The 20,956-nt window shown below is 32.6% G+C and overlaps 1 pseudogene; it reads left to right on the top strand.

Moving 5' to 3' along the window:
* Positions 1-20,956, top strand: part of LOC112492618 (uncharacterized) — a 29,850-nt pseudogene that overhangs the window by 1,437 nt on the left and 7,457 nt on the right.

The following is a 20,956-nucleotide window of genomic DNA, read 5'->3' as shown; positions in this document are numbered from 1 at the left end:
ACATGCAAAATATACGTTTTTCAATGATCCTAAGGAGAAAAAATCCCAAAAGTTCTCAAATTCGCACAAAAATTTGATTACCGTAGGGCCTTCGGTAATTACTGATGAAACCTACGGTAATCAATTTGTAGTTGTTGAAAAAATTAACATAGGTTTCATTGGTAATTATCGAAACCCCTATGGTTATCACATTTTACCAATTTTTGGCCCCCCACAAGTCCCCTAATGTGTGTTAAATGCAACAACATGCAAAATATACATTCTTAAATGATCCTAAAGAGAAAAAACCTCAAAAGTTCTGAAAAAGTTTTCAAATTGGCACAAAAATTTGATTTCCGTAGGGACTTCGGTAATTACCAATGAAATCTATGATAATCAATTTGTAGTTGCTGGAAAAAAAATTACTGTAGGTTTCATTGGTAATTACTAACAACCTTATGGTAATCACATTTTACCAATTTTTTAGCCCCCACAAGTCCTCTAATGTGTGTTAAATGCAACAACATACAAAATATAAATTCTTAAATGATCCTAAAGAGAAAAAAACTACAAAAGTTTTGAAGAAGTTCTCAAATTGGCATAAAAATTTGATTACCATATGGCTTTCGGTAATTACTGATGAAACCTATAGTAATCAATTTGTAATTGCTGGAAAAATTACTGTAGGTTTCATCGATAGTTACCAAAACCCTTATGGTAATCACATTTTACCAATTTTTTGGCCCCCCACAAGTCCCCTAATGTGTGTTAAATGCAACAACATGTAAAATATACATTCTTAAATGATCTTAAAGGGGTTTTCAAAAAAAAAATGATCCTAAAAATAAAAAACCCCAAAAGTTCTCAAATTGGCATAAAAATTTGATTACCGTAGGACCTTCGGTAATTACCGATAAGACCTACGGTAATCAATTTGTAGTCGCTGGAAAAATTACCATAGATTTCATCGGTAATTACCGAAACCCTTATGATAATCAAATTTTACCCATTTTTTGGCCCCCACAAGTCCCCTAATGTGTGTTAAATGCAACAACATGCAAAATATACATTCTTAAATGATCCTAAAGAGAAAAAATCCCAAAAGTTCTAAAAAAGTTCTCAAATTAGCACAAAAATTTAATTACCGTAGGATCTTTGGTAATTACCGATGAAACCTACGGTAATCAATTTGTAGTTGCTGGAAAAATTACCATAAATTTCATCGGTAATTGCCAAACCCCTATGGTAATCACATTTTACCAATTTTTTGGCCCCCACAAGTCCCCTAATGTATGTTAAATGCAACAACATGCAAACTATACATTCTTAAATGATCCTAAAGAGAAAAAACTCCAAAAGTCCTCAAAAAGTTCTCAAATTGGCACAAAAATTTGATTACCGTAGGGGCTTCAGTAATTACCGATGAAACCTATGGTAATCAATTTGTAGTTGCTGGAAAAATTACCTTAGATTTCATCGGTAGTTATCGAAACCGCTATAGCAATCACATTTTACCAATCTTTTGGCCCCCATAAGACCCCGTAATGTGTGTTAAATGCAACAACATGCAAAATATATATTCTTCAATGATCCTAAAAAGAAAAAATCTCAAAATATACCGATGCACCATCTGTAATCAAATTTAGTTGAAATGTTTCCACTTTTTTCCCATTTTTTATGGATTCTTTTGTTGAGGATCATTACTAAAGTTATATTTAGCATCTATATTATTTATAAAAAATAATCATGCATATATATATATATATATATATTTTATATTTTTTTATGCTTAAATATAATTATATTAATAATTGTGGATGTACTTATGAAAATATAACATATATTTTTAAAATGTTTATACTTTTTGACAAAAATATTAACAAATATTTTTTATTAAGATGCAGTTCGACTAACATATGGTCTTGCTCCTCCAACCGACAATGAAGAAACTAAATTTTCCATTAAGAAACATGAAAAAGAAAAAAAAAATTGCAAGTATTTGAATGTTACAAGGGCTATAGATGATTCAAGTAGCTCATATTAGAGTACAATTTCAAAAATGACCTAATCCTTGCTATTGAATTGAAAGCTAGAGTTCATAGATGCATGAAAATCATGTTGCACTGGAACCCTCTTAATCAACCTTTAAATAATTCACCTCATAATTAACCCCTTCTACATAGATATAGTCTGAATCGATTGAGGAGAAAGCAAGTCTAGTTATCTGCCATACCAATGAAAAAACATGTTATCTCCATGGCACCCTATAAAAGTCAAACAGATGTAAGAGAAAGAATTTTTGTAGCTTGAACAAAATAGTAGGAATTCAGTAACGTTAGCATGCAACCATTCACATTTTGGTATTTTCCTCAAGAATCACACTAATTTTCATTCCATTATAAAATAATTTAAAAGCCATACAGGATACTCAAATAAGCTTATGTAACACCCCGTCCCGAAATACATCGGAAATTTCTAAAATTTGACCAAGGTTGACCGGGTTTGACCGTTGTTGACCGAGAAGAGGTCAAATGTTGACTTTTTGTTCGTAATGGAATTTCACATTGACCGAAGTACCGTTAAGAAGCACACATTGTCACGAGTCCACAGACTCGTAGCATGTCAAAAACGGAGCTACAGTTTGAAAGTTATGAGCAAAACAAGTTAAGGTCCAAACTGTCCAAAGGGTGCCGAGTTGACTTTTTTGTTTATGCAAAGTTGAGCTTTGACTCATGCATGGTTGTGAAGTACTCGTAGATACGAGTTCATAGACTAGTGGCACGCTTAAATTGGACATCTGGTTAAAAAGTTATGGACATGTAAAGTTTTCCGAATACCATAATATTTTAATATATTTTGACTTGAGTGAACAGTGTGTGCCACGTGTTGCATTTTCAGCCAATCCCATGAGTGAACAGTATCACCCACCGGTGGCTTTTATTTTGGCTAAAACGCGTGAGCCAAGGGAGGAGAGAGAGAAAGAGAGAGCTAAAGAGAGAAACCAATTGGCCACCGCCGCTTAGCCATTTTCTGGCAACCCTTTCCATACATGCGCGATCCCACCTTGAAGATCACCTGAAAATGGGCCAGCCAACCAAAAATCACGGCCAACCGACCGCCGACGCGCCCGGATCGAGGCTTTTTCTGGCGGCAGTGCCAATTTCTTCAAACCCAGATTTCTCCCTATTCCGACCTCCGTTTGCCTCACGGCCAACCGATTTCTTGATCAACCTTCTGACCAAAAATCACAGCCAGTGGCCACCGGACGTGCCGCCGGCGGTGGTGAATTCCCGTGACCACAGCGGTTCGTCGGGAAATCGACTTTCCGGCGAGTTTCCAGCTGCACCGCCCCTCCTTTCCCACTAATTCCAACCCTTTGAACCCAAATCCGGTGTCCACTTTCCTCAATTATTAACGGATTGTGAGAATCAAAGGCCTAGAATCCGTAAGCTTTCCGGCGAGATTCCGGCCACCTCGGGTCCGATCTTCGGGAAGTAAGATCAGATTCGTAATCCTCATTCTATAAGCTTCATTTCGGTATATACTCATGAATTTTTGTTAATGTTTGTGTTAAACCCCCCGGGTACCGAGTATTATTTATCCGAATAAAATATTAATTTATTTGAGTTGTGCAATATTGTTGTTCTAGGAGCACGGATGCGTCATGGAATTGATCCCATGGAGGATCTTGGGTTAATTGCGTGCTCAAGGTGAGTGACCCACCTTCAAAATTATTTTGGGATGTTAAAATATATATATTTTGTGTTAATTGGTTATTCGAAAAATATGTTTGATATGTTGAATATTTAGTAAATTTATATTTGGAATTTTGATGCCAAAATTGAATGGAATTAAATATTTGTGCATTATAAAATATTTTGGTTTTAAGGAATTTGAGATTTTGGTAATTATTATCAAATTTCATTGTTGGAATATTTCATAATGGAATATTTCAAAAATATGTTTATGTGTTCAATATTATGAGAATTTCTATCTAGAATTGTATTGCCAATTTATAATGTTTTTAATATAAGTTTTGGTGCCAAAAGAATATATTTAGGAATTTACAGAAATTGTGGTTTTGATTTATTTTAATTATTGCTATGGTTATTATTCAATTATTGTGCACAATTATATGAATTAATGATATATGGAATTTATATGGTTTTCATATTACTGATTTAAATTGATTTTTGAGAATTTTTCAAAAATATGGATTTAAATTATTATGTTTAAAAATATTTATGCATTCAAATACTAATGGCTTGACCTTATGCCAATGAAAAATTTGTATATTCAAATTGATGGATTTGAACTTGATGGATTTTAAAGTGGTGGATTTATGATGAGGATTAAAGAAAAATGTGGGAATGTGAGTTTGAAAAATGGTATAATTCCCACGATGAATTTTGGAAAAACTGGTATTTTAATAATAATATGGTTATTTGTTTTAAATACACCATACACGTACTGGCACCATACACGTACTGGTGTTCTGTGTATATGGATGTGATTAGTGCGCATATGGATATGATTAGCATGCAGGTGTGTGTGAGTAGCGCACAGGTGATTTATGGGGTTGTCCTGTAGTTGCCATCGGATGAGGGTAGGCCGCCCTTCCATGGCCGGGACGCCTGTTAGCAGCAGCGCAGTGGGACGCCACGCAACCGTATGCTGGTTTCTCTCTTTAACCTCCTGTCTGATGGTATCTCGGGACAATGGGTACCGTTGGCGCCAGTGGTATATAGTGGGTGCATCAAGTGGTTTTCAAAACTTGATTTTTGAAATTATATTTAAATTAGAATGTATTTAATGTTGTTTTTATTATTTAATTCAATTGGAGATTTTAATACAAATTTTATGGAATTTTATTATGCTTTAATTACCTATTTATATTAATGTTTTAACAATGCATTTTATCTTGATTTTACTATTTACATTGATTTGATGATTTTAAAGAGATCTTACTATGTTCTTACCATTTATTTTAAATGGAGGTTTTAATTTGATTTAATTTTTCCTTTGCTTAATTATTCAATAAATTGATTTATTTTAATTATTTAATTATTTCAAGAATTGTTTTAATGTAAGATGTTTCGGTATTAATTGTTATGACATGCATTAATTATTTAGTAATTGTTATAAGTTATTTTTATTTCAATTTATTTTATTATAAATTTGGATCCTTAAATTCTTGTATTTTATTTGAAATTTATTTGACTAATTATTTCTTGATTTTTGGGGTATAAAATGTTGGGTTTTGTAAAACGTTTTAAAAGGGGAACCTTTCCAACTGCGTGAATGATAAGGGTTTTGAGAAAAAATATTATTTTTAATTAATTATTATTTACTTACTTATTTATTCTTAATTAACCAAATGTACTATAATTATCGTTGCTTTATAATTGTACAGTAGATAGGGTCACTCACTGAGATGATTAGCATCTCATATTTCTAAATTTCGTTCCCCTAGGTACAAGGATTGGGAGATGTTGATCGTCCGGGGCAAGCCCGATGTCTCAGTTTATTGCCGAAAGTCCAAGAAGCGTTTCTTCCCTTTTTCCTCTCCATCTTGTATTGCTTCATCTGTCATTGTATTAATTTCACAATCATTTGTATAATGCTCTGTATACTGATTGGACACATACTTATTGAATCATATATTAATTCCCTGTTATTATTTTGGAGTGCTGTAAATTTGTGGAAACAAATCATAGTAAGATGGGAGGAATAAGGTCATGTTTATAGAAGTGTATTTTCAGTGCAGGAAATTTGTGGTAAGTCCAACCCTTAGGGGAGGTTCTGCCGGATTTTCCATTGAAAGGTCCGGTAGGGTTTCCTTGGTATCAGGACTTGTCTAGGGTTCCGGTGAGAAATTTAGACGGGTGCTGACACTTATGTATAAATGCAATTGATAAGCACAGTAGAAATTAGAGATGGTGATATGTTGTACTCTAAAAATGAAGATTATGTTGCACTTTAAATTGTGTACATCTATTTGGTCATTTCCATGAAAATAGGCGAAAGCTCCTTTCTCTTAGAGAGAGAGAGAGAGAGAGAGAGAGGTGAAGCTATTATTCAGTAATAAGCACCAATAAGGTGCAACTATCTGATAAGAGCTTTTCTACTGTTTTAGTTGCATTTATTAATATCAACAGAAATAAATATTAGTTTAATGTAAATAACAAAGAAATGTTTAAATAAGGATTCTAGCAGACTTAAAGTCAAATTACTTGGTACTCTCTTTTATGTGAATATTTAACGTAAATGATACCATTCATAAAGCTATGAGTACATGAGAAAATTCTCAACTCTTCAAACAATTATAAAAAGGATATCCTATAACAACTTTGTGATAATTACCTGATGCTTGATACATCCCCTATCTTTCCAATTTAACTAAAGAGTTCCCAAAAAACTTAACACCTGGCACCAATGGATATGTCCATTGCTGAATTATGTCCTTCCTAACAGTGTCATAACTGCGGAAATTGTCAAGTCTAGCCGCATAGCTTCAATGAATTTCATGTGTGAATATTTTGTAACCCATAATCTGAATGGATGTACGGTTACCTTAGAACAATTCCAAAACTAAAATGAATATAAAGGTTGACATGTCCAAGAGGACAAAATGCATATTCACTTGACAAAAGGTACTAAACTACATATCAACAAAAAATATAAGAAATATCTACCATGAATAAATCTTTATCCATATGCATTCTTATCCAACATAACTAGACAAGTTTATGGACAGCTAAGCATAGTCATGAAATAATTCTGCTATATTCTAATCAAAGAGAGTTCTGTTACATTTTAAAACATAAAGTTTCAATAATACATGCATAATTCATGTTGGTAGAGGCACAAGCATCATGTATGTGTCTCTATGCCTCCATTTATGTAATATAATATATAAGTATAAGATGGAAATATAAATCTAGCTAAGAGTTTAAATTTTTTTAACATAATAGATAGTTAATTTGAAATACATACACCATCAACAAGCAATCCCTTGACAAAATGGCCTCGTAGATGTTGGTGATCAAAATTGTCAGTAAAAAGGCTAAGAACCTTTAGGGCGCAGATGTCAATGTAGCAATCCTACAAATGAGAAACTTTGTAAGCATAGATTCAAGATTCAATCAAAATAAGAAATGACAAGCCCATGGAAAAAATATCCATGTCTATCATGCATACAAAGACCTTAACTCTAAAAGACATTTTGGTACATAAAACCATAGTAAAAGGAAGGAAATGAACAAAAAAGAAATTTCTATCTTCCAATAATAGCATAGGACCCTCATATGTCCCAACTCAATACAGCTTCCATTGTTATATTCCAATGAACCTAATAATATACCGTATAGGTCCACCAATCAAATGTGCTTTAAAGAATAGATGGTAGTTTGTAGAACTATTGCTTATCACAAGGTACAGAAAATTAAAAGTAAAACAGCGGATATGACAAAATAGGAACACTGATAAGACAGAGGTGCCAAAAACTAAACAGCTTAGTCATGAGTCATGACTACAAGAAAGAAAGTAGTGAAAAGGAAATTGAATAAACAATTAACTTAATATACAATCCAAATTGGTGAAAAAGAAAAATTCCCCATTATTTGCATCATACTAGAAGGATAAAGAAATATTGTGTTTATCTACTTAGAATTTCAACCACAACTTATAAATATAACATAAGCAGCTAAACTGAACAATGTACGTCATGTACCAATACCTTTTTCATTCCACTCATATGTACTTATCAAAAATGGAAGGTGAAAAAATAATAATAATAATAATAATAATGGCAGAAAAAATAACTGAAGACTGAAAATTACCACATTTCCATACCATAGTAATAAGCAACCTAAAAACAACCAAATTGCTTTTGATGGAGAGATTTGAGGAATTAACCTATTTGTCATTGTGTAGAGACATCAAAGTATTTTCAACAAGCAACAACTTCTCTAGATATAGGTCCTTTTGAATGGTCTGCCTTGTCCTCATAATACAACAGATGCTTTGTATTTGGATCTATTGCCATAAACAGTTCACTGGTGCTAAGTCGAGAGTAAAGCACAATCTTAGAAGGCTTTACCGTTTAATCACCATTGTCATTATTGCATTACTATCCCTTTTTCTTCACTCCGTATGTTCTAGAAGGGTCTATGTAAGTGACATGTGCTTGCAGTATTCCAAAGGGCCTGCATGGTAGCTGTTTACCTAGTATTCTGAAGAGAGAATATAATGAAAACAAAGCATTAACTTGATTAAGTCATATTTCAAAATCATTAGCATACTAGATATCAAACCAATTTTTTCTTAGATTGAGCTCTATTTACTGATTATTTTTTAAGTCAAATTTCATGTATTGTCGATCTAACCTAACCCTTGTCATACTATCACTGATTTACTATATTAATAATTACTTTTTCATTGAACTTTAACATTATTAAAGGTATTCACCATCATTAACCATCTCAGACTTTCCAATAAAATACTGAAATCCCAAAGGCAATCAAGTTGAACAAGCATACCTTAAAACGAACTTATAGGTCTGATCCTCTAGCTTTGCAGGCTGATTAAGATCATAAAAAACAAAATAACTATAAATTTTCCAAAACTAAAACCATGCTTAACCAATCTAACTTTTGTCTAGACACTGAAGAAAATCCCTAGTGAAAAGCCTTGTTGTAGACCAAATTCAATATCATTAACTAAGAAAAATTAATATCTTTCGCTCAAAAATGCAACTTTAATATTTCGGAAAATTAACTTCACTACTCCCTTTTCCAAGATTTTCTCAGTGGCCAACAAAATTCAATAAATCAACAAAAAAAAAAAAGATGGAAAAATTACTCACACTTGGTAGGATTAGGCTCTCTCGAATACTTCACCTAAAAATTTATCATAAAAACATACACAATCAAGAATTCATAAAACTTGATAAAACTGAAATGCTAAAGTTTTGCATTTTTAAAACAAATTTTCACTTTTTTTTCCCCCTACCCAAAGTAAGAAAAGCAATAAAATTAAGAGAAAAAGATGAAAAATATGGCAGAATTGAATCTAACCATGACTGATTCCTCCTGCTGCGGCTTCCAAAATAAACTTCCACCTGCCAAGTCCCAATGACAAAAGCCAAGCTAGGGTTCTGACTATAGGATTCTAATTGTATTTTTCTATTTTGAAGATTTCTTGAAAAACCCAACAAAAAGTACAACATTAAAAGCAGACCCAGAAGAAGAGGAGGAGTAACGTTGTAGATCTGGTTGTTGACCAGGTAGACGCTAAAGGGGGCGACTCCAAGGCTAAATCCTGGAAAAGTATGGCGGAGCTGGTTGCTGAGCCTAAGATACTTCCTCCACTCATCTCTCCTCTCGAAGAACTCTCTGGTAGCTACTTCACCATTCTCTTTTACTTTCTCTTCCTCTTTTCTTCGTGCTTTTCACGTATATTTTTTCCTTTTGATATTTGAAAAGGATGGTTTGAGAATATTAAAAAAACAGAGGGTAAAACAAAAAACCTCAAAAGGAGATGGGTATATTTCATTAAAGGCTTTCAAACTGGAATATCGGGCTAAATTTTCCCTCATTATATGACCATTTTTATGTAACCCCAAGGTCTCTTAAAAGTCCCCATAATAGGGAGTGGAGAGTTCGTTTTAAAAAGGGGAATTTGGCCCAATGCCTTTATTTTAAAGGGCTTAATGAAAAATATCCCTCTTTCTTTAAATCTTTTTTATCTACCCACATTTTTTTCAATATTCCAACTCTATCCTTATCCTATAAATCACGTACAATTTCTTTCTTCCTTTTACCAGTATCCCTTCTACCACATTTCGTATCTAATTTCCCTCCCCTACCCCCTCTCTCTCTCTCTTTCTCTCTCTTTCTCTCTCTCTCTCTCTCTCTCTCTCTCTCTCTCTCTCTCTATTTCTTATCTGTTTTTTTGTTATTTTATTTGATATTTCTTTTGCTCCATTCCATTTCCTTTTCCTTCTTCTCCACATGATTCTTTTCCCTCTCACTCTCTCTTTCTCTAGGATCCTTTTCCCTCTTACAATAGGAGCTCTTAAATTCTGCCAGCAACTTCTTCCCTCTCCCTGCGACCTTTCTTTCTCATCTTCACGGCTTCGGTTATCTACAGAACTTATTAGTAGGGCAAATGGTGAGTGGAACCTATGCCATGTCAACACAACCCCTTTTTGCAATCTTCCCTCAAACCTATCCTCACTCACGGTACGTGTTCTTAGGGAAGATAACAAACCAACCACAGCAGGTAAGCATTGCCTTTTCTCCCTTCATCCCTTTTCGACCTTTTTCGATTTAGAAATTCTGGTCTGGTTTATACTTTGAATGCATGAATAAGGAGATAGTATTATGTTTTAGAATTCCATCATTATCATTAAGCTGTTAACTAGAACATGTTTTTTGCCAATGGTTATATGGAAAGCTTTGGTGCGGTAGAGGTGAGGATTTTTCTTCTAGAAGTTTTGCTTGTCATTCTTTACAATGACCCACTAACAAAATTTTTCATCAAATGTTAAAAAGTTAACCAAGTATTTTTTTCATTAGTTTTCGTTAGATTATCACTTTGGACCTCGACTTCCTATTAATTTATGCTGGCACTTTGAACCTGGACTTCATCAGTGGATATGTTTCATAAGAGGGTCTTATAGATTTGGTAGCTAATTTTCTTCTGTTCTAGTGTTTAATTGGCCAAATTTCATATTCATTATGTGCTTTTTTTAATATTTTCTTTTTAATGCTCATTCTTGATGTGATTTCTTGAACAAGCTATTGGTACTTCAAAGAGGCATAATGAATTAAAGAAATTATTTTCCCTATAAAGTGGATACACTAGTCAAACAGAAAAAGAATTTGTGAAAGAACTAAAACCCTAAGCAGCCCTACAAGACAATACATTTTTCATTACTATTATTATGATAATAAGTGTTATTTATTAAATCTGATTTCCATGTTCTATGAGGTTTTTGTGTTCCTCAAAAGGTGTCATTTACATATATTCTATACAAGGGGAAAGATGGGCGCATCACTTCATAGGTCTTCAAAAGGACAGGCAATACAATTAAAACCTCCATACCTTATGGTAAAATTTGTTTTCAAAATCTTTTTATTTTGCTTTTATCTTGTGAATACACTTATTTATATGGTGAAAACTGACACTAACTTTTGTAGCTTGTGCATGTATGTTTCATTCTAATATAAAGAGAAGTCTCCCTCTTATTTTGTACATGTACTTTATCTTATTTTCTGTTTCTCTTGATTATTTATTAGTGTGCATTTCTTCCTCCATATTCGAAGTACAATTTCTTTGTCAGTTATGTCCTGTGTCCACTGTCTTCTTAGTGTTTACTCGTTGAAATTTATCTTTAAAGCATATCTTGATTTTGTAGCCATTTTTTGGCATGTTTGGACATAGAGGACCTATTGCATCTATGCATTTAGGTAGGTATGAGTTGCTTAATTTGTGTCCGCATTTTGATTAAATATTTCTAAATGTTTAGTTTTACCTTTTTCATTTCTTTGCCCTATTCTAGGCATGCTCTTGTTTCTTCGAAGACAAAGAATTCCAAGAAGAATGCTTGATGCAATGTCTTGAAGTAACACATCTGAATACATTTTTCTAGTTGAATTGTTGAAGAACTTTTTATTTTTCCTTTTTTACTTAATCATGCTTTCCTATTGTCTGATAATATTAATTTTAAAAGTCAAGATGTTCATCCTTTTTGTTGATTGATAATTTAAATTTCTTCCAATGAGTTATGGGTGCATTGCACTTTATGTGATTAAAAATAACCTCAATAAGTTGTCTTCTGAGGTTCCTACACGAGCTACTATAATTGGCTACTGCACAAAATATCATATGCATCATTGTGGTATATATTCATACATAGGCATAACAACATTATTATTTTGTTGAAATGATACTCTTTTAAGTTCTTTTTCTTTCTGTCCCCCAAATTCATATTTATCTGTATAATCTTGTCTACTTTTAAATAAAAAGATTTGACATTAGCAGGAAGGTTGAGTGAAATCCTTTAATGAGTGCATAGAAGAAGGAATTAAGCATATAACCTTGAAGAACTATACAAGAAAATTTATGTTGTTGCCTGTGCTGATCCCACAATGAAGAAATCTGATAAGGAACCACCCAAGGGCACTATAAACGTTTATGGTACACTTCTTTGTCACCTTTTTGATTAAAAATTCAAAACCCACCACTTATTGGTGGAACATTTTCTCAAGACTTTACAATTTTTTATTCCTATTTCATTTTTTGTTACAACCCCATTTTAGGTCATTTCCTTGTCTTTTTTTTTTTTCTTTTTATTGTGAGCAAAGACTAAAAGAACCATAATAATGGTAGTGAACATAGAAATGGTAAAAATAAACAATAAGCATCCCACTTACTATATCATTCTTGTTAAAACTACATGTTTTCTTAAAGCTTAAATTTTTTATGTTGATAATTATTTAATGTTAACTAGTCTTATGTTTGAATGTGCTTAACCTTATATAACATTTTCTAGCAAAGAAAATATTTAGTTTAAATCCTAAGCCAATATCTACATATGTAATTTTGTCTAACATATATGTTGTACTTGGGAAGTGCAGTGAGAAAATGGAAGTGAGGAAAGTTGAAGCTAAAAGTTGAAGCTCTAAAATTTGGCTTCTCATTCTAAAGGGAAACTAGAGAAGTAATAGAACTCGACTACAAAAACTATTGTCAAATATTTGTTAAAGCTGCTGAGTGTTTGCATTGATGCCTTTTAATGTTTTCTCCAAAATAGTTTTGTCCTTCAAACAATTGGAATTCTGAAGCTGTTGTTAATTAGATTTTCTATTTCTATTCTTCAAGTTTTTGAGTCCACTTTTAGCTGTTCCTTTGGTAGCTTTAGTTGGATTTGGGCTCTACGAGTTAAGTTTTCCTGGGGTAAGTGTTATTCTGCAGCATTAATCATGGTTTACGAAGTGAATTGTTTAGCGATATTGTTTTCAGTGCCTTTCTTTGAGTTCTATGAATGAGTTTTTCGATTTAAAGTATTTGCATTCATACCGCTTCATAACACTTAATATCCAATGTAAATGCACTTTGTTTTTCCTTTTCTTTTTTTGTATCAGCATGCATTTTTCTTTTTCTTTTTATTTATATTATTATCATTACTTTAATATCTTTTATTCAAGTAAATTATTCTTGTGTCAAAGAGATACTTCACAAAAATTGTTCTCCGTTTTCTTTGTTGATATTTTTTGTATTCATCCCCTTCTAATTTAGTCATTTCTCATACATGTTTATTGATTTAAATAGTCCATTGGGGCTTTCATTTATTGATCTAACTCAAACTCCAATTATGATGTTGTGGAATCATTTCCCTCTGCACTTTATGTTAAAAGATGCAACGATAGGTTAACGTATGATAATAATAGAAAACTACGGGAGCTGTGTAAGGAAGACATTTTAAATGAGTTCCTCGGTTTGGCTGCGGATCAATTATGCTTTTTGGAAGTTAGCCACCACTATATTATCTATTGTATTGACAAATACACACACATTAAGGGGAAAAAAGCCAAGAAAAGATATTAGAAAACAGGCAAAATCACAATGAATGTAAAATAACGTGTTCATATGAAAAAACGAGTAAACCAATTGAAATTGCACAAATAGATATCAACATTTACATGCACTTCAAAATTTAGATGTTGCTTTTCCTCATTTCATCATTAGCCAGACTAAAAAATTTAGATGTTCTGAATTTTAGAGGTCCATTTGGTTCCTATATTGTTCAAAGTAGTGCAATAGTATTATTACCTATATTCTTCTTGTTCAGTTCATATATGCTGACCTTCAAATTAAGGTCAACATTGAGTTCCTTTTATTGTTGTATATTTGTACATTCTACACATAGGGAGTTGGCATTCTGATCTCTGATTTGGTTGGAACTATTAAGGGATCCTCATTATCTGTGTAACAATGTTTAAATTAATATCTATGCTTTAGCTTTCTACTTTATTTTACCGAACCACAGAATTTCCACCCTTATCTAAGAACCTTTTTTCTCCTGAGCACTTAATAACTAGTTTTTAGGATTTTATAAATTAAGCAATTTATTTGTCACATGTTTTGAAACATTGTTAATTTTAAAGAAATGCTCAATACTCCCTGCTATTTGTTATGTGGGATGAACTTTTTTCTCTTTAGTGTGAAAAGAACTGGTGGAAGATTATTCACTCAATTGTATTTGTGTTGTCAACATATTATGATATGATGAAGCTTTTTCACTTTATGTTTCTATTCAAAATTTTAAGGACCACAAGGACCACAGTTGTTGTGGTTTGGATTATTGGTAGGTCCATGGTAGGAGCTGCATTTGATGATTATTATCTTCTTAGGGACATATTAAATGTTTTATATAAGAAGTCTACTCGCTGTTGATGTTTTATGATATCTAAATATCCACAATTATAGTCTTTAGTTAACTTTTAATGCTTTTATTATGTGATTACTGTGTTTAATATTATATTGGTTGATATTATATTGGTTTTGTTATAATTTAGCAGTTTTTTTTTCTTGCGTTAGAAGGCATGGTCTGCTATAATTATCATGAGGAGGAAGGGCAATACAAGAGTTTGTAATGTTTTTGAGCTGTTTTGTTTGCAGACATGATTGAAGAATTAATCAACAAGGGTTATGAACATCAAAATAACACAGCTGCAATGCAAACTCCTGTTACTAATTGGTTGAAAAATATCATGCAAGAGCGCTCAAATAATGGCAGAGGCTTACGTGTTATTCCATTGAACTTATATGAGTTTCAAATTGTTGGCTATGGTGTGTTCGTTGGAGTAGTCAACTTAGAAAATAAGATGTGCTCATGCAAGGAATTCGACATTGATGGATTTCCTTGTGTCCATGCAATTGCAGCATGTAAGCATCGACATATTTCTCCATATATCCTTTGCTCGGTGCATTACTCAGTTGACTCACTCCGTGACGCATATTCAGAAACCATATATCCACTTGGAGATAAATGTCAGTGGCATGCTCGAGATGATGTCATAAACCAGCTTGTACTTCCACCTAAGATTGGCAAACAGTCAGGAAGACTAAGAAAGAAGAGGATTCAATCTCAAGAAGAGGAGCGTCTTCAATAGAGATGTGGGAGATGCAAACAGATTGGTCACAGCAGCCGATCATGCTCGGCCGCCGTACCTCTTGATAGCACTACCAACCAATAGCATCATTCAATCGAAGGACCATAAATTGCTCTACGCTATATTAAGATAATGGGGCCATGTTATGCGGTATGCATGTGTTATGCAATGTAGTAAGGAATGCAATTAGTAGCTCAACCGCTAACATGCGTTTTGACATAATAGACATTGGTTTTATGTGTTGTTTTGTTGGCAAAGTCAACTGTTGTATTGTGTTTTTAAAATATCATTCTGTGTTCAGTTTTATGTAGGTTTCTTACTGTTTCACGGATGCTATTACTACCCAATGGTAATTACTGATGCATCGTTGGTAATTGACATTTGTCCACCGTCGTAAAAAAATCACCACAATTCCATCCGACAACTTCAATCGTGTGTGTTTCCACCAAGAACATGCTAAATCTAGCTTTATTAATGATAACTGTTGACAAAGTAAGAGAAAAAACGACATTAATAAGTGAAAGCATTCAATTTGTAGTTGCTGGAAAAATTACTGTAGGTTTCATCGATAATTACCGAAACCCCTATGGTAATCACATTTTACCAATTTTTTGCCCCCCACAAGTCCCCTAATGTGTGTTAAATGAAAAAACATGCAAACTATACATTCTTCAATGATCCTAAAGAGAAAAAACCCCAAAAGTTCTGAAAAAGTTCTCAAATTGGCATAAAAATTTGATTACCGTAGGGCCTTCGGTAATTACCGATGAAACCTATGATAATCAATTTATAGTTGCTAGAAAAATTATGGTATGTTTCACCGGTAATTACCAAAACCCCTATGGTAATCACATTTTACCAATTTTTTGGCCCCCAAGAGTCCCCTAATGTATGTTAAATGCAAAAACATATAAAATATACATTCTTCAATGATTCTAAAGAGAAACAAATCCCAAAAGTTCTCAAATTGGCACAAAAATTTGATTACCATAGGACCTTCGGTAATTATCGATGAAACCTACGGTAATCAATTTGTAGTTGCCGGAAAAATTACCGTAGGTTTCATCGGTAATTACCGAAAGCCCTATGGTAATCACATTTTACCAATTTTTCCCCCCCACAAGTCCCCTAATGTGTGTTAAATGCAAAAACATCCAAAATATACATTCTTCAATGATCGTAAAGAGAAAAAACCCCAAAAGTTCTGAAAAAGTTCTCAAATTGGCACAAAATTTTGATTACCGTAGGGCCTTCGGTAATTACCGATGAAACCTACGGTAATCAATTTGTAGTTGCTGGAAAATTACCGTAAGTTTCATCGGTAATTACCGAAACTCCTATGGTAATCATATTTTACCAATTTTTTGGCTCCCATAAGTCCCCTAATGTATGTTAAATGTAAAAACATGCAAAATATACATTTTTCAATTATTCTAAAGAGAAAAAACCCCAAAAGTTCGGAAAAAATTCTCAAATTGGCACAAAAATTTGATTATCATAGGGCCTTCGATAATTACCGATGAAACCTACGGTAATCAATTTGTAGTTGTTAGAAAAATTTCTATAGGTTTCATCGGTAATTACCAAAACCCCTATAGTTATCACATTTTATGAATTTTTTGGCCCCCATAAGTCCCTTAATATGTGTTAAATGCAACAACATGCAAAGTATACATTTTTCAATAATCCTCAAGAGAAAAAACCCCAAAAATTCTAAAACAATTTCTCAAATTGGCACAAAAATTTGATTACCATAGGTCCTTTGGTAATTACCGATGAAACCTACGGTAATCAATTTATAGTTGCTGAAAAAATTACCGTAGGTTTCATCGGTAATTACCGAAACCCTTATGGTTATCACATTTTATCAATTTTTTGGCCCCCACAAGTTCCCTAATGTGTGTTAAATGCAACAACATGTAAAATATACATTTTTCAATGATCCTAAGGAGAAAAAACCCCAAAAGTTCTTAAAAAATTCTCAAATTGGCACAAAAAGTGGCCTAACATTGTTTGATCTAATGAGACACAAAGAGATATATATCTTCTATAGAGTGTTGAGCCTCTGCTCAAGCCCACTCACCCAGGCTCAGTTGAGATTTCAATATAAAATTAATTGGTTCTGGATTGAAACCTTTCTCGGACCAAGATAAGTGTGCTTGGGCAAAGGCTGTAAACTCTCTACAAATGGTATTGTCTGGTGGATGGATAATGAATTGAATGGTGGTAGGCCATATGGTGATCCGGATGGAGGAAAATTCTATGATTGACTGTCAAAACTTGATGATAGAAATTTGTGCAAATGTGGAGACTCCTTAATAAACCACGTACAACTTTTCTCTCTCTAACCAATGTCCCACCTCCCACACTTCAAATCCCATTTTCCTCTTTCTCTTACTAGTAACACTTTAGTTTAATAGCTTTGGCCTAATTATTTTTAGCTGTCAACTTTGTTAAAACAAAGGCTCGCATGTTGAAGAACAAGAAGAAGACAAGATATTGGAAGTTTCCAGAACTCCTGGGTTAATATAGGCAAGTGTGGCACATGCTTCCTTATCCCACGCGACCTTACTCTATACACACTCTTCTTTTGCTCTTCCTTCTACAAGAGTTGTCAAACTTGCTATTGGCTTTGCTTCGGCATTTTCTCTCTGTTTATCTTTGAGATTCTTCAATGGTGTCCACTTTCGTCTCACCTCCAAGGGCTTTAATATGCAAACACAACTCTCCTTCTTTCTCTAACCAGTGATTATTATTTGGTAATAAGCACTTGAAAATTATTGCCTTTGAATTTTTGGTTTACTTATCATTTATGTTTGACTGGCTTGTTTGCTGTGGATAGGCTTAAAAAGAAACTCACTAAGAATCTCTACAATTTCTAAGGAATGGAACCTGCTAAGATATCTTTCTTTTTTATTTAGTGGAACACAGGATGCACGGGGAATTAAAATAAAGATATGGAAGTCATTTATAATTTTTTTAAGATGAGAATGGATATTAAAACGTAAAATAAAAAAGATCCAGATAATATGGATAAATATCCTTAACCATCTTTAAAAAAGAATATTGGACCAAATTTTCTTTTTAAAAAGGAGTGGGGGATCCACCCCCAACACCCCCAGGCCTAAACTCATTCTATTCTGATCCATCAAACTTTATGGCCCAAGATTCTCCCGAGCCTTCTCCATATGGTCAGCCCACTCAGGGTACAGTAAAAACTTCTACTGTTCATGATCATCAGCCTACTTTTCCAAATCCATCATCCTCCTCGTACAACAGCTATCACCGATCCTACTTTTTATCTTCCATGAGCATAATGATTGTGATTCTAATCATAATGGTACTTAAAGCAACTATGGGCCATTATCACTGTTTGATCAGCTTATAACTTCCCCTGGTCAAGAGAGGCCAACTTTTATATCCTTCTGGCGTATAACTTTCCCCTTGTCCAGAGAGGCCAACTTTTAGATCCTCCTAGTATATGGATATCCTTGCGTAATTTTAAATGTTATAATCTAAATGATATTGTTTTCTACTTCTCGGTAATTTTATATAATATGGGCATAAATAGTTTACTATATATATATATATATATGTTCTTTTTTCTTCTTTTCATATGTGCCTGATAAAAAAAATTTCTTCTTTTCATGCGTGCCAATAAATAATAGATAAGAGTGCAATATATTGATTCCCTGTGCCTGTGTGGCTAAAAGTTAGATTGATCAGTTCATGGGTAATTTGTCTTTATATTTTTATTTTTTATTTGGTTATTTTTTTCCTTGGAGAAATTATTAATTAATGATGGTGCAGAGTCTTCAGGTAAAATTTCACAAGTCAACCTTTAATGTCAACTTTTATTTAAAATAAAATTGTTAATTAATCAATTAATTTTAATTTATTTCCAAAAGATATCGCAAATCTTACAGCGTGTATTGACAATTTGTTAAAAACTCCCATTGTCATAAAGGTCGTTAAATTTCTTAAATTATTATTCTTTCAGTATAATGATATAGTCTACACAAGGGGATCACTTTTCCACACCTGTATATTTATATCACCTTAGCTCTCTTCTCATATTGTCTTTTTTTAGTTTATTTTTTAAATTAGGAATTCAGATATAATCTTTGGCTCAATAACCATTTTTAACAAACACTTAAGTTACCAGGAGATCATTATATTTAGGGTTAATTCCACTTTGATACTTTCATATTTAAAAGTTTACAATTTAAATCTTAAACTTTTCAATTTAATTAGTAATTTAAACTTTTTTTTATTCAATTTGTTACAATTTGGATCTTTTTAACTTTTAACTACAGGTTTAATATTCATCTCCTTTGATTGATAAAAAAAACTATATCAAATTTTATATTGGAAAATACTAAAGTGCAATATTTTTAAATATTTTTTAAAAATCTCAATTTGTAATATATTCTGTTTTGAATTTTAATACTACACAATACTAGTCATATGACAATATTAAAAATAGTTTTAATATTTTGACACTTTAATTTGAAAATTAATATAGTTTAATATATGTCATATGAGATATTGGTTAAACTTTTTAATTAAAGATCAAACAATGATTAAATTGCAATAATTTAAAATCAAAAATCTAAATTATTAAGTTGAAAAGTTAAAACCTAAAGTATAAAAGTATAAAAGTTGAAAATACTAAAATGCAATTAACTTTTATATTCCAAGCCTTAGACATTCCAAAACCGGCCATGTATCAATCCTATTTCTTATAAATACTAATAAGCTTGCTCATAAAATTTAATGCATGCCAAAGACTTCCAAAAAGCTTCCAAGAGACTCGAACAAACATGATCATCAAAAGCCTTGTAATCTGTCTATCTGTGATCTTGTTTGTTTCACCAAGAATTTTGGGTGGTTTTGGCACAAAACAGGACAAATATCATTCCAGTAAAGGTGGGTGTAATTCCTAACTTAAGACACATGGATTGGGAAAATGAGGCTGAGCTGCTTCAACATGGCCATCTCCACCTTCTCCACCCACGAAACGACTAAACCCAATCGGGACCTCTGATTTTACGTCTATGGGTTTTCATGGGTTTCGACCTTTTGGTTTTCAAAAATTACAATGACTTTTTATTTTTTTATTTTACTTATTTATTTACTTTTTCGGATTAAAAAAAGACCTGAACGATAAGGATTTTTTGATTCCTGTGTAGAATTTATGGGTATGAAACGTGGTTGGCATTATATAACAATTCTTTAAAATGATTTTTCATGTGCTGTGGCAACTGCTTTGTATAAAACAATATGAATTCTTTTTTCTTACTTTTGCTGGATTTATTGTTCACAATTGATTGGTTTGTTATTAGGTAGTTTTGATTGGTTTGTTATTTGGTATGAAACCGTGGCTGGCATTATATAAGAATTCTTTAAATTGATTTTTCATGTGACTATGAATTCTTTTTTCTTACTTTTGCTGATTCATTGTTCATATTTGATTGGTCTGCTATTAGGTACTTTTGATTCCGACAAAAGAAAGCGAGAGAAAAAGAAAATTTTTGTTGGGTTGGGCTTGGTGGAAACAGAGAGAAAAAGAAGAGAGTGAAGAAGATGCAATACATGAAAAACAAAAATAAAGCAAGTGAAATGAGTCCATGACCCCTGTACAATCATCATGTGATGTGGAGGTGACCAATTTCATTTAGACTTTCAGAAGCTTCCATTTGGGTTTTTAAGAGCGGCAGCAGCCCTAAAACACAACGACCATTCAACAAATTTATTTAATAAATAATATATAAATAAGTGATTATTTAAATAGT

The sequence above is a fragment of the Ziziphus jujuba genome, chromosome 5, assembly GCF_031755915.1.
Source record: "Ziziphus jujuba cultivar Dongzao chromosome 5, ASM3175591v1".
In the NCBI taxonomy this organism is placed as follows: domain Eukaryota; kingdom Viridiplantae; phylum Streptophyta; class Magnoliopsida; order Rosales; family Rhamnaceae; genus Ziziphus; species Ziziphus jujuba.
The sequence above is the reverse complement of the archived record's forward strand: the minus strand, read 5'-3'. Positions and strand labels throughout refer to the sequence as shown.